The 15,221-nt window shown below is 43.0% G+C and overlaps 1 protein-coding gene across 7 annotated transcripts in view; it reads right to left on the bottom strand.

Moving 5' to 3' along the window:
* The window catches only part of Vrk1 (VRK serine/threonine kinase 1), a 65,793-nt gene that overhangs the window by 37,683 nt on the left and 12,889 nt on the right, over nt 1-15,221 (bottom strand). The window lies entirely within an intron of this gene.

Genomic DNA, 15,221 nt, shown 5'->3' with positions numbered 1-15,221 from the left:
AACTTTTATTTCTGAAACAATACCCTAATTAATAGTCAGTTCTGATGATAAAATGGTCTTCAGTTTTTCAGATAACAGTCCAAAAAAGTTCCCTATGAATATTAAAATAAAGTTTTGTGAATAGCTCTAAAATCTCAATGGCTATATTTATCACAATACGATACTGTATTTAGATAACTGGCACTTTCTCAAGTCCTGGATTCAAATTTGATGAAGATTTTTTAAAAAGACTGGAGAGAGTAAAAAAGCTTGAATGGATCTCAACAATGATACACTCACTAAGCTCTACAAATTCAAGCCACACTGGGCACCACAGCACAGTGTCGTGTCCACTATGCTCTGGATGGCCACTCATGAACTTTCCCTAAAATACATATGCATAAACTCCTTAAGGGGGTTATATATTTTCAGGGAAATTTCTCTAAAGCCAGAAATTTCTCTGATGTTTCATACCGTACCAAAACACATTTGCCCCAGGAGAACTTACAACCTCTCCATTACCATGGTACCAACATCTCTGTACCAGCCTTTCTCCTACACACTTCCTGTACACACTCAGAGACTGTTCCCATTCCGGAAGGCCACCTCAGGCAGATGGGACTGCCTCTCACAGGCACGTGGTCAATCGTCCCTTATGTTTATAAGCTCCTTGGATGCAGGAACTGTGTTCTCTATATAGTGTTCTGCACTGTATACTGTAGGAACTAAACAAACTTCTACAGACAGTAGCTCTTCACAAGCAACTCCCTGATGTCCAGCTTTATTTTATGCTTATTGCTCACAGCAGACTGCAGTAGATCCTGGCAATCCCTTCAAAGGCTCAGCAACTGCTTTCTAAAATGACAATGTCAAACCCTTCTGGCTTTCTTCAGAATGCCCAGTTCCCCTTTCTGATCTTTAATTCTCAGCAAATGATGCAATAACCTCATTTACGAAGAGAACACAGGTTTCAGAAGTGTATAAACCACTTAAACTCACTTCACATCAACTCAGTGTCCAGACCTGGCCTCCTCTCCTGTCACAATGTATAAAAGCCCTTCGGTTCCCTTCAGCTCACCTTCCACCCCGTGAGATAAGCGGGGCCAGGGAGGGGCAGTGGGAGAAGGCTGGCTGTGTTAAGGGGGCCTGCAGGCAGTAGTGTTATCACATGATGGGAAGGCGCAGCTGCATCTTGAGATGTGAACATGACTGACAACTTAGCAAGAATGGAGCAGCTCTCTGAACTCCTGAGTCAGAGAGTGCCTTCTCACCAGCCTAGTTCTTACCACAGGTTTCAATGTCTTGTTGACTTTTTGCTAATATGTATAAATTCACTTTCAACATATTTCCATGTATAAAGTGAATATTAACAATCTTGAACCCAAAGTTATAAGCACTCTGTAGTGCCACTGTCACAAGTTACAATGAGGTGGGAATGAGCTTAGAATCCAATTCCACTGATAATAAGCAGGGGGCAGGACTAGGCCTTTCTCTTTAACAAAGTCTCTGGTTATACTAGGCAGCACTCCTACCATGATGAACTTCTCATGCACACCCGTCTGAGCTGATGAAGACTGCCGCCCGCTGCTGTCCTGCCCTGTTATTTGTGTGGTCTCAGGTCACTGCTGTCGTTGCTGCAGCACTGACAGCATACTGTGCCAGGAAGCAAACCAGATTTTAAAAAATTAAGTGCTGGGCTTGTTCATCTATGTTCATTGCTGCTCTATTGATAGAAGCCAGAAACTGGACATAGCCTAGATGTGTCAGCAGATGAATGGATAAAGAAAAGCTAGTACATTTACACAATAGAATCTTACACAGCTGTTTAAAAAAAAAAAATTCCAGGTAAAAAAGCCATCCTGTGAGGTAATCTGACCCCACAAATATGGTATGTATTGCTTACATGTGAATGTCAGCTTTTTAAGTCTTTGATAAGCAGACAACCACAGAAGTTAGATATAAGGGGCATGGAGGTACGTGTGAGGATCTCCCAAGCAAGGAGAAATAGAATATATAGTTATGGGTGGGTGGGTGGCTAGGTGGCTGGGGGAGAAGACAGTGGAACAGGAGAATTAAACAGAAAGGGGGAGAGAAGACAGAAAGGAAGGAAGGAAGAACTAAAACTAAAGGCCATTTGAGGGTCATAGGGAAACCTACTCCAGTAAAAGCTTCTTAAAGTATATACATATATGAAGGAAATCTAAATGGAATCAAAGAACAGGGGACGCCAAGCCCCAACTAGACATCTCTCACCACCAAGTGAAACTTTCAGTGCCAGGAATCAGTTAAATCTAATTGAGTTGTTGGCCAAAGTAGCCCCATGCTTCCATTCCCAAACACCCCAACCTATTGCCAAGGTAATCTGTGCTCTCCACAAACTGACAGTAAGGCCCTATAGTTGAAGACAACACTTACGTAACTCATGGAACATGGAGAAGTCAAGCTGGTGCATACCTAAAGCCTCCACCCTTACAGGAAGGTACTATGCAAGATACCAGAGGGGAAAGGTGTAGCTGTTTAGCAACCCAGCTACAAACCTTCAATCTGCAATGGTGACCCACCTGCATCATCTACTGCCATGACAGTGGCACAGAGCCGTGGGAACAACCATCTACCATCTAACTGGTTGTGGACCTAGGAGAAAACCAAATACTACTACTGCTGTGCTAAAGGAATACAGCCATACAATTACTAATACCATTCTTCTAGACTCACAAATCAATGCCTGCTCAGCCACTAAAAAAGTTCCTGCAGCAGAAAGGACCAAATACAGACACCACAACTGGACACTGTGCAGAGAATGAGAGACGTTGGAACACTCAGTCTAAATGTCTCCATCAAACCCCTCTCTCAGGGTTCAGACTACCTTGTGGAAAACAGATTGTAAAGAACAGGGATGGAAGACACCAAGGAAATAAAGACTGCCAGACACAACAGAACTGATACATGGATGAACGCAGAGACTAGGGCAGCACAGATTGTCAGACAGGATCCCAGTGCTGACAGGGGGAGTAGACACAAGCCCCTATCCCTAACCCAGAAGCTACTTCCAACTGACAACCACTCTCAAAGGAAAAGTTAACTTTCTTCAATAGTCTCACTAGGTGTACAAACCACACTCAAGGGCAGGCCTCACACCCAGCAGTAGATGGCCAACACAAAACAAATTCATGGTATCTTTGAAGCATTTCTGTCTCATAGTATAGCTCTCAAAGGTCTGGGCATTTATTTTCCTCATAGGTATTTTGCTTATATATTATGGTTTTTGATTTTATGTTTTTATAGGACTTCTGTGTGTGCAAGTAAATGTATGTATCTGCATCTGTGTGTGTCTTGTGCTATAGATTGTCTTCTTTCTGTTTGGTTTTTGTCCTATTCTTTTTCTGATATGTTTGTTTTAGGTTAGGGGTGTGAGAATGAATGAATCTGGTGGGTGAAAAGATGGGGAGGATCTGGGAGAAATCAGGAGAGGAAACCATGATGAGAATGTATTGCAAAGGATGAAGCTTAGTGGGAAAGCATCAGCCTAGCAAACCAGAAGCCTGGGGCTTCTCCCCAGCGCAGCCTAGGATGAGATGGTGGAGACATAGCCTGTAACGTAATCCAAGCCACCTTCGGTGTGAGAGACAGGTCAGGACTTCAGTTCATCCTTGGCCTTAGCCAGTTCCAGGCCCATCTACACTGTGTTAAACTCTGCCTCCAAACCACAAAAGAAAACTCAGATGCCTTCTCCTGGGCTACAGAGATGGTGCAGTGGGCAAAGGCACTTGCCACACAAGTCCAGCAACTGGATTTCAATCTCTGGTGTGCAGAGAAAGATTGAGAGGACTGACTCCACAAAGCTGCCCACTGACTTCAGTCTGCATGCTACACCCTGTGCACCAGCATATTACATCATGCGTGCTCACATGCACACACACAAACCAGTATATTTAAAATAAAATTGTAATTAAAATGTCATCTATCCAATGGTAATAACAGCAACAGCGGGAACCAATCGAGTTGGGAGGGTGGGGAGAGAATGGAATTTAAAACTCTGCTGACTGCTTAAGAAAACAAAGTTAGGGCCAAACAGTGAGGTTATAGCTAGAAAGACCTGGCCAGGAGAAAGGCTGAGGGCAGGCACAAAGGGTCAGGGTCAAGAACAGGACTTCAGCTGTGAGTGACATGCTGGAAGGTCCTGACCAGACATGGCTTGCTTGCTTGCACCTCTACAGGATTACTCAGCTGCAGCATAGACAGCAGCCTGTGTGGGGCATGGCAGGAACTACCATTGCTACAAGGACATTGCTAACAGAGAAATCAATGAGCACGTTTATCTTTACTGAATAATGAGAATTGTCGGCTTAGAAAAACTGTTGAACCAACTTTTAGTAGCTAATCAGGAGTACAGAATGACTTTAAAAAACAAAAACAAAAACACTCTATAGAGAGGCTACTCTAGCCTTAAAAATGCGTCTGCAGCACCGAGCAAGAGGAGTTGATCTGAGTGTCCAGCAGCCTTGGGAAAGCCAGTCACCTCTAAGCTCTATGAGAAAGCAAATTGGCCCACCAAGAAACAACCAGCGAGCTCATAGGTTCCAAAGCATGGGCAACGGAGAGGCCAGAATGCCAAAACTAAATAGAATGTAACCTCTGGTCTCAATAAACTTTCACTGGCTTCATGTGGACAGCATCAGTTAGGATTCAGCACCATACCAACAGCTTCACAGAAGAGTCAAGAGTCTTCCAGGTAAGGAGTGTTTCTAGACAAAGGGCAGCTGTAGACAGCTGTGACTTAAATCTTGCCCGGGTCATGGAGGGAAAGATGCAAAGACAGCACTGCACCTTGATTTGTTCACAAGGTCACTTCTGATGCATTCCTCTGGTAACAAGTGACTGTACCAGAAAGCTTTAATAAAAGCCCAGTCGTGGCTGGAGAGATGGTTCAGTAGTTAAGAGCACTGTCTGTTCTTACAGAGTCCCATGGTTCAATTTCCAGCACCCACGTGGCAGCTCACCATTGTCTCTAACTCCAGCTCCAAAGGAACAGACACCTTCACACAGACACACAAACAGGGAAAACATCAGTGCACATAAAATAAAAATAAATAGTTTTTAAAATAACTTTAAAAAATAAAATAAAAAAAATAAAAGCCCCCTCTATGGCATCTTAGAGATTGGGTTTAAAACATATTTACATTTCTAACTGAATGATTCAGGTAATACCAAACCCAGGTCGTCCAGTGCACGCATCTGTCTGCCCCCATCACGTCCACAGGCCCAACTGGCTCGTATGTACTCTAAACTTACTAGGGATTAAGTAATTACATGTTTCAACACAAACAACTTTCTGCCAATCTGCAGTTAACTCAGAAAGTAAAATCAAACAACAAATAACTGGTAACAAATAACAAAGAACGCCATCACTTCTTTAGGTGAAACTTCATCTGGAAGGATCTGGAAGCAATATATCTAGGGACAATTCTCTCACAATAAACAAGCTAGTCAGAAGCTGATGGTGCATCTGAGCAATGCTCAGAAAGTATGTGACAAGTCACATGCAGAAAGCAAGTCCTCAGAGCCACCCACCACCAACAGGGCTTCCGCTTACTTCCTTTGTCTCACCCCACAAATGTACAACTGAGACGAACCTGTAAGAATATCAGTAAAGCTGGGCATAAGTCCACACCTTTAATCCCAATACTTGGGAGACAGGTGGATCTGAGTTTGAGGCCATCCTAATCCACAGAGCAAGTTCCAAGACAGCAAGGGTACAGAGAAACCCTGTCTCAAAATCTCATCCCTTGCCACTGTAAGGAGAAAAAATACACACACACACACACACACACACACACACACACAGAGAGAGAGAGAGAGAGAGAGAGAAAGACAGAGACAGAGACAGAGACAGAGACAGAGAGACAGAGAGACCCTGTCTTGAAACCCCATCCCTACCCACAAAAAAGAAATTGTCTGTAAGAAAAGCAAGATGGCTCAGCGGGTAAGAGCACTGACTGCTCTTCCGAAGGTCCTGAGTTCGGATCCCAGCAACCACATGGTGGCTCACAACCACCCGTAATGAGATCTGATGCCCTCTTCTGGTGCATCTGAAGACAGCTACAGTGTATTATGCAGGAGTGAGAGGGGCAGGAGAGAGCAGGCCATCCTGAGTTCAATTCCCAGCAGCCACATGATGGCTCACAGCCATCTGTACAGCTACAGTGTACTCATACACATAAAATAAATAAGTAAATCTTTAAAAAAAAGAAAGAAAGAAAGAAAAGTAAATACAGACACACACACGCACACACACATACACACACATACACACACACACACACACACACACACACACACACACACAAAATCCAGTATTAAAACCCATCATACAGGAACCCTGGGCTCCTGTTAGGGGCAGCCAGACAGTGTTCTAGTCTACTCCTATCAACCAAACAGTAGTATCCATGGCTAGATGGTACTTTGTTACATAAACTGAGTGAGTATCAAACTGAGACTACAGACGCAAACTCTGGAAACGTCATAGATTTTCCTGAAGGCATTAAGCTGAGCAAACTGTGATGGGGTCTTCAACATCTCTCACACCTACAATGCTTCACACCTACGATGGAAAGAGCTAGGTGATGACTCACACTGCATATTCTCTTTTCTAGAAAAGAGAAACGGGTACTGCAGAAGAAAAAAAGGTTTTCTGATCCCAGTTTTCACTTGTATTAGAAAATTAGCATACCGGGCAGCAGTGGCACATGCCTTTAATCCCAGCACTCAGGAGGCAGAGCAGGATCTCTGAGTTCCAGACCAGCCTGGTCTACATAATGTGTTACAGGATAGCCAGGGCTACACAAAGAAATCCTGTCTTGAAAAACCAAAGAAAAGGAGAGGAGGGAAGGGAGGGGAGAGAAGGGAAGAAGAGCAGAGGGGGGGGAAGGAGAGAAAATTAACACTAGAATATAAAATTTTTTGTAGGGTAAAATACTTTAAACACATGCACTTCTTCACCTCATATTTCCTTCACTCGTTTCTAAAGGGGATGCATTAACAGTAGAACTCACATTTAACTAAGAACTGAGTGCATTCATTCAAACCCAATTTCAAGCCACCTCTCTACTACACTTTCCCATCAGAAGAATGAGGCACCTCCACAGGCACTTCTTCTAACCTGATGTGTACAGAAGATAATCTACCCCAAGATTCCTACGCCTAGTGAGAAAAGCAGTGCAGAAGCACAGGTGTCTAACACACTGTTCTTCACAGGGTCAGAGCTGCGAGGGTGCAAGCCTGAAACACTGCCTCCAGGGAAGGGCCAGCTCCTGACCCTAACCCCAGGAAAAGCCCTAGAAGAAATATTTGGGCAAAGTGAATGCCAAAACCTTCTTGCCAGTTAGAAACTCAAGTATATTACCAATGTTTTACACAGTATTTAGTTTTTAATAAAAGAAGTTAGGCATGCTACATCCTTCTTGAACCCTCTAGTAACTGTCCACAGTTATTCTTCTAGGGATCCTGTTAAACCTATCAATATCTTCTCAGGACAGCTGTGGAGAATTTACCTCGATATATTCTTGATGCACAGCTCTAAGGAGGATAGTCCCAAATATGCTAGCAAAATGATAACGACTATATAATGAAAACGCATCAGTAGTGTGCTATAGTCATTTTAAAAATTCATAAAAACATGAAAGAACTTTTCAGAGTCTTTGAAAAAAAGCTTTTTATAAGAAACACACAAAAACACTTAAGCCATAAAGAAAAGTGGTAAATTGACAAAATAAAAATGGGAATTCAACCACAGGTTATAAAAAAAAAAGAAAAGCACCATGAACTCAAGACAAATGAAAACTATCTGCAAAACATGACAAAAGGCTTGTTCCACATTATTGAAAGAGCCCTTTAAATTATGAGGGAAACTAGACAAAAGCCAGCTAAAAAAGAAAAGTGACAAGGACAGGCAGGCGGGCGGCTGGCAGAAGCAGCACACCTGGCTTCAACAGCAGCTTCCTACAGGGATTTCAGAACTGAGGTACAAGCGGTAAAGGGACACAGTGCACAGCCCCATGGTACTCACCACTATAACAGCTGTCCACCAGCCCCTCCTAAAACCATCTTCATCTTATAGCAAACTCCAGACATCATAGCACTTCATAGGGAAACTACCTGACAAAATTAGTCACTTCTCAATACCATCTAGTAAGGAGTCCACTCTCCCCACTGTCTCCAAGGCATGTCTTCACATGGTGACTCTGCTATTAGGGACCCACAAGTTCAGCCTGAGCTCAGTGCTGCCTCCCTGTGTCTTCCCTCACCCTCTACTATCTGTTCTATAAAGCCAGGCCTTTCAATGTGGCCCTATAATCCTGTAGGGTTTTTTGTTTTGGATTTGTGCTTAAATTGTGCTTCCTCTGGTGCTGCCACTCACTGCGAAAGGCTGCTATGAATACACTGTGGTTATAGCATGGTTATTGCTCCTTGCAGGGGAGGGGCACACACACTTACAGGGCATGACAGAAGTTACTGGACTCTCAAGACTTGGCACTGGTTTGGTAACACAGGAACAGAAGATTCTCTGGAGTGCTACTGTCACATGGATCAGCTCTACCACTCTGTATCCAGTGTGCAAACCAACAGCCAGACCTTGGCTGCAGATGCAGTAGGCAGCAGCAACCAAGATTTTGTTTCTGCTTCAACTCGCTTCCCATGGACTCCCTGTGAGTGCAGACCAACTCCTGAAGTTCAGGGATGCTCTTTCCTCTTGACCACTTCAACCTGTGGCCCAGCGACTCACATGCACCCAGGGTGGCTATGAATGTGGCCCAAAATGAAATCACAAACCCCCTTAAAACACAAGATTCTTTGCAACTTCTCTTGAATTCAACTGAGTAGTTCTCCAAGCTGAATTCTGGAGATGAGACCACCATGTCTCCATACAAACTGTAACATAGCTGCTAAATGATTCAAAAACTACTGAACTATTGAACAACCTTCAAATTGACCACCACACCCTTTTAGAGAAGGCCCAGAAGCCTTGGAGAAAAATGTTCCAGGTCCCCTTACACACTGCTGTCCCAAACCTCAGCCACACTCCTACAGGAGAATTTGTTTCCTTTTAGCTGAAAAATGACTTATTTGGAGCTGGAGCTGGAACAGGGGCCAAGACTGTCACGGGCCTAGATGTTGGGCATGTCATCACAATAATGCCATGCTACTGCCATAACACTGTATAAGACAATCACTTCCAGGTCTTTTGAGCAGAAGCTACAAATGGGTTTTAAAAGAAAAGCACATCCCACATTCACACTGGCATTTCTTGTTCCCAACTCCTCAGACTATGTATGCACCTCACTTTTCTCTGCCATTAAAATTTTGGTTTCTGCCGGGTGGCGCACACCTTTAATCCCAGCAGTTGGGAGGCAGAGGCAGGTGGATTTCTGAGTTCGAGGCCAGCCTGGTCTACAGAGTGAGTTCCAGGACAACCAAGGCTACACAGAGAAACCCTGTCTCGAAAAAAAAAAAAAATTTTTTTTTGGTTTCTAACCATTTTAACCTAACAGTAATAAGTGTGTTTTTCTCTTTGAATTTTCAAAATTCTATACAATATTCATGAGGCCAAGAACACAGGCCAAGCAAGATACAGTGGATTCAGGGGACATCATTCTTTACCTTTCATTTTCTCTCCTCACAAAATAAGTGCTTTCCCTGGAATCTGAATTAATCTCTGCTTACTTTTTAAGTAACAGACACTTCTCAGCATCACTGCTAGGTACCTATCTGCTGCTTCACATGACCTCCTTCATTATCAATACACCATGAACACTAGCAGCAAACAGACTCAATACAGATACAAATTAAAATTTCTTTTAAGTTGATGGTTTCAGCTACAGATTACTCAAATTCAAAGTCAGAAAATACACTGGGTTGCTAAGAGTATGAGAAAAAGGATACATCAATTTGGCATTATCTATCACATCTGTAAATAACATCTTCAGTGCCTCAAGCACACTTCTAGCAATCATCCTGTCTGTACAACTGCAACATCCCATAATATAATCCAATAGTACAACAAAAGACCAAAAGCATCCTCAGTTTACACCTCAGGAAATTTAGGTGGTTTTTGTTTTGTTTTGAGACAGGGCCTCACTATGTAACCTCAAACTCACAGAGGCTCACTTGCCTCTGCTTACACAATGCTGGGCTTAATGGCAAGATCCAGCACGCACAGCCAGAAAACAGTTTTGGAAATGAGGCATCTCTACTTAGATGTAGAGTGACCCAAACACAAGCTGCAAGTGAATAGTGCCAGTGTGTCTTTGAACATCCTAGTCACATAAGGCAGATAGCCAACCCTCAAAAGTGCTGCGGATGCTGGGATGTGCATGATGGGCACCTCCAAGGGCTTTGAAACACTGTGTCAATGTGTGCACATATAATGAATTAATAACAGAATGCCTTAGAGGTAGAAAACGTAGTCTTCACTCTTTAATCATTTATAACTGACTTTATTGTGTGTATTAATTTTTAAAGTAAGCTAATTTTAAAGAATTTTTTTGTTAACAGTAGTTTATTAATGGCAAGTGTGGTTTTTCGATGCTCTTAGTCTGGACTTGCCGATGTTTCTGTACACTAGGACCGTATGAATCAGCCCTGCACACAGCCTCAAGTCACACCACAAGCAATGCAGAAACTGCAGAAAACAATTCTCAGCATCACCCACCAAAAGAAAAACACAATCATACCTTCATGCTTTGATGATACAGCCTAAGTTAGTCTTTATAGAACAATACTTCTCTAGCTTGAAAATAGTATTGTATCATAAAGACTAGCATCGGAAAGTGAATACTGACATAATGTTCCTACATTAGTATCATCAGTTATTTTTGCTCAATTAATCCTAAATGAGTGAAAATATGAATGAATGAATCTATACTGAGAAGAATCAATTAACCATTAATTACAACACACAGCTTTTACATACAAATGAACATATCTAAAACTATCACTGTTAAGTGACTACATAGCAGGCTCTACATTGGGTGACTTAAACACATCATCTCTGATTTTTACAACAGTCACAAAATGTAACTACTACACACAAAATGTACACATAGAAATTGCTTAAATTAAATAATTTGCCCATGGCCTTACAACTAAGAAGCAAAGCAAACCACGTATATGAAGTGGAGGTGGTTCATTTTTATAAAAACTACCTTTCTACTCCTTAAAGAGTACAGAGTGCAGAACAAGATGTTTGCAAAACAATTAGCCTTTTTTAATCCTTCAATGGCTAAGACTATACCCATCCACATAAATGCCATAAAACTACGTGAGCAAAAGAAGAGGATGCACCACATGGCTGCAAACTCACTTCCATGACCTAACTGCAGAGTGAATGGTGGTACAGAGAAAAAGAGCAAATGCATTAACAGAAGCACTGCTCAGGGTTTCAGAAAGATGCTGCTTTCAAACCACACCACTGACGAGGCACAGAGGTTGTGTCCATGGTTCCAGCTACTTGGAAAGCTAAAACAGAGGGATCACATGGGACAGAAAATGTGAAGTCAGCCTAGGCAACACAGTAAAACTCCCATTTCACGTGTCAGTGTGTGAGTCCACGTGTCAGTGTGTGTGTCCATGTGTCCTATGTACCCGTGTCCATGTGTGCCTGTGTCCTGTGTGCCCATGTCCTGTGTGTGTAAATATACTGACAGAACTTTTGTTGTCGCAACAAAACTACAAGATGTAAAGAAAAGAAAACAAGGAATCGATATATGTATGTGCCCTAAGACTACTCCAGAGTCAGAATCTTCAGCAATCCACCATGGAAATGACATTTTTATGTTTTAACACCTAACCCCCCCACAAAAAAAAAAAAAAAAAAAAAAAAAACTACTTGAGTCATATCAGCTTACCTACTGAAGAAAGCAGTGTTGTCAGGCATGACACACACTTTGAACTCAGCACTCCAGAGGCAGAAGAAAGAGGGTCTCCCACCCCAGTCTACATAGCAAGTTCCAGCCCACCCAGAGCTATACTGTGAGACCATCTCAAAAGACAGAGAGAGAGAGAGAACAAGAACACTCAGGAGCACATGAGCACTGGGTGCACACATCAGTCTCTGTTAACACGAGAAGCTTCTTCTGCTAATGCAGAGGCTGTGAAGCCCATCTTACTCAGGAGTCCCAGAATCTAATGAGTCTTGACAAGAAACCAAGAGATACTTCCTAAGAATGTGCTGAGTGCATCCTGGTCCCCCACCCCACCCCCATGAGCTCAGTCATCAGCCTACTTCTCCTGTTCGTTCTTCTCTCCTATAAAATGTCAAACTTGAGATAAACGCTAAGCCAAGAGCTCTACATCCTGTCTGAAGGGGAGGAACAACAGTTTTTCTAGAAGCAGTGTGAACCACCAAGGTGCTATTGGAATGACTGGCAGATGTGCATTTCTAATCTGAGATACCCAGGGATGGTCCCAGTGGACTGCAGATCTAATTTGAGGGACCCAGGGTAAGTGTGCACAGCCTAAGAACTTTCCTAACCTCCTGATACTACAAAATAAATACTCCTTGAACAGAATGGAAGAAAAACAAAGAGAAAAAAATGTTTTGGATTAAAAATAAATCAATCTAAATACTGCAACATTAATGAATTCAATAAAAAATTGAAAGTGGGCAATGGATTTGAATAGACATGCAGGGGACCTAACAATTACAAAAAGGATTGTAATAGTCATCAGGGGGTGAAAGCAAAGTCCAACCTGCTTCACTCACTACAGCCCACCAGAGACACCTCAAGCCACTGGACTGACCTTGACAGACTGAGCTGTGCTCAGCAGAGAAGCTACTACACAACACACAAAAGTACTTCTGAGGCACCCAATCTAAGTGCAAAGGGAATCAGAGAAGCGTCCAATGTAGACGGCAGGGGAGCTGCTTCCAGAGTACCTTCAGGACCACAAGGTAGCATAAAACCAATGAAGAAGGACACACCAGAGCACTGACTGGAAGACAGGAAGTGACCAGTTTCAGTTCACCCAAAACTGCTGTGAGACTGAAGTGGCAAGTCACCATCAGAGAACATAAAAGAGCAGCAGTTCAGTGAGGCTTGGGGGCCTCTTCACTAACAGGAGGAAGGAGAAAGACCCAATCCTTCATTCGCTTGTTTATTGTTTAGCTGCTTGGGCACAGTGGCTAAGGCAAGAGGGTAGCTGTAAGTTTCAAGTTAGCTTCCACTACAAGGTGAGGCCTTGCCCCAAGCAATCAACAAAATATTTAACCAACTATAATAGTGGAGGCAGGAATGGCTGGCGAGTGGAACTCTCATATGCAAGTAGGAATGTGAATTGGTACAGCCACTTTGGAAAACTGGCAGTGTGCTAGAATCTACTAAAGGTATCACACATTATATATAATCAGCTGCTCTAATATATAAGATAAATATGTGTCCCCAACACATGTATTTGTTGTTATAGTATAAGAGACAATCATTGAGCTAAGAACTAAGTATAGATTCACTGGCTTTGCCTCTGTTGTTGGGAAGCTCAGCTAGTCTGGATTGTGGGTTTAATTAAGATTTGTTTTGTGAGACAAGAAGACTATCATTATCTGTAAAGTAAAGCTGTGCATAGCTGAGGCTTCTTGCTCACACTTGTTTTCCAAGTGTGGAAAATCTTAGAACTAATGGTTTATTTTTAAAGATTTCTCCTTTGGTTCTGAAGAACTCCTTAACATACTGGGGCTGGGAATGTAGACTAGTGGTAGAAGGCTTGCCCACCGTGCACAAGGTCCTATGTTAGATCCCCAGCACCACCACAGGAGGAAAAGACCAATACTGTGGCAGACTGTCATTTTGCAACAAATGCAATCCCACTGAACCCCTGTCTGTTAACAACTGGTTCCAGGTCAGAAGGGCAATCGTGGCAGAGTCTGAGAAAGCCAGGCACCACTCTCCTACAACCGCAACTTCACCAACCTGGCACAGCAGGGCTTTCCCTTTTAACTAGATACCTTCATCTATCTCCAGAACATATAATCTGGAGCTCTCTGCACTTCTCTTGCTCATTAGGCCTTAATGGTTTGTCTGTATTGGTAAAGAAACTATTACAGGGCTGGTGAGATGGCTCAGCAGGTAAGAGCACGGACTGCTCTTCCGAAGGTCCTGAGTTCGGATCCCAGCAACCACATGGTGGATCACAACCACCCATAATGAGATCGGACGCCCTCTTCTGGTGCGTCTGAAGACAGCTGCAGAAAATTACGCCGGAGTGAGCGGGACCTGAGCGAGCGGGGCCGGAGCGAGCGGGCGGGGCTGGAGCGGGGCCAGCAGAGGTCCTGAGATTAACAGCAGCCACACACATGATGGAACACAGTCATCTGTACAGCTACAGTGTACTCATACACATAAAAATGAAATAAAATAAATCTTAAAAAAAAAAACACTTAAAAAAAGAAACTATTACAAAACCACTTTGCTATAACATACAGTCTATATTCCAATGTTTACAGTTAAAGCAGAAAGGCAGACAGAGACAGGAGCAGAACACAGCACCCAGACCCTGTCCCACATACAGGACCCACCACAGTACGGAGCAGTCTGGCAGCTTACCAGGTATTCACATCTGACACTCTTCTGCCACTTTCCTCCTGATCTCCTGAGCCACCTTTCTGCCCAGCTGCCTAGACTTCTCACCTCAATCCTCCCAATCCCATACTTGGCTGACAGCATTATCACACACATAGGCATGAAATGTCCAATCTGACCAAGAATTGGGATTCTAAAATACCTAAAAATGTTGAAGTTAGATAGTTCAATAAAAGTAAATTTAACAGGACAAAACATAAGCTCCCAACACTTAACAGTCCAAAATTAATTCAGAGCCACAGCAAAAAGCCAGTTGGGTACAAAGGAGACTTACTCGACTCTAGGCTGTATGCACACTGTGGTAAGAAGCCAGCAAATATTAACATAATGTGGTATGCAGGGAAAGCTAACACCCACTCCTGACAGGAGAAAGGGACTGCAATTCAAGACATGAACTCCAGGTCCTCTGCATCAAGCCATGCCTGGAGCACTGACTCCATTTCACACACTACGTATGGCTCAAACACAGAATTTAGAAAAAGGAAAGTCACTGGTGAACAGACTTGGAGCCAGATCATAAACAAAGAGCTTACAGACTGGAGGTGTTTCATTCAGACTGACTGAGAATGCCTGACCCTGTCTAAAAGGATGCTACGTAAAGAAGGGTTCTGC

Source organism: Mastomys coucha, unplaced genomic scaffold (assembly GCF_008632895.1).
Source record: "Mastomys coucha isolate ucsf_1 unplaced genomic scaffold, UCSF_Mcou_1 pScaffold6, whole genome shotgun sequence".
NCBI lineage: Eukaryota > Metazoa > Chordata > Mammalia > Rodentia > Muridae > Mastomys > Mastomys coucha.
Note: the sequence above shows the minus strand (reverse complement) of the source record. Positions and strands in the feature narration are given on the sequence as shown.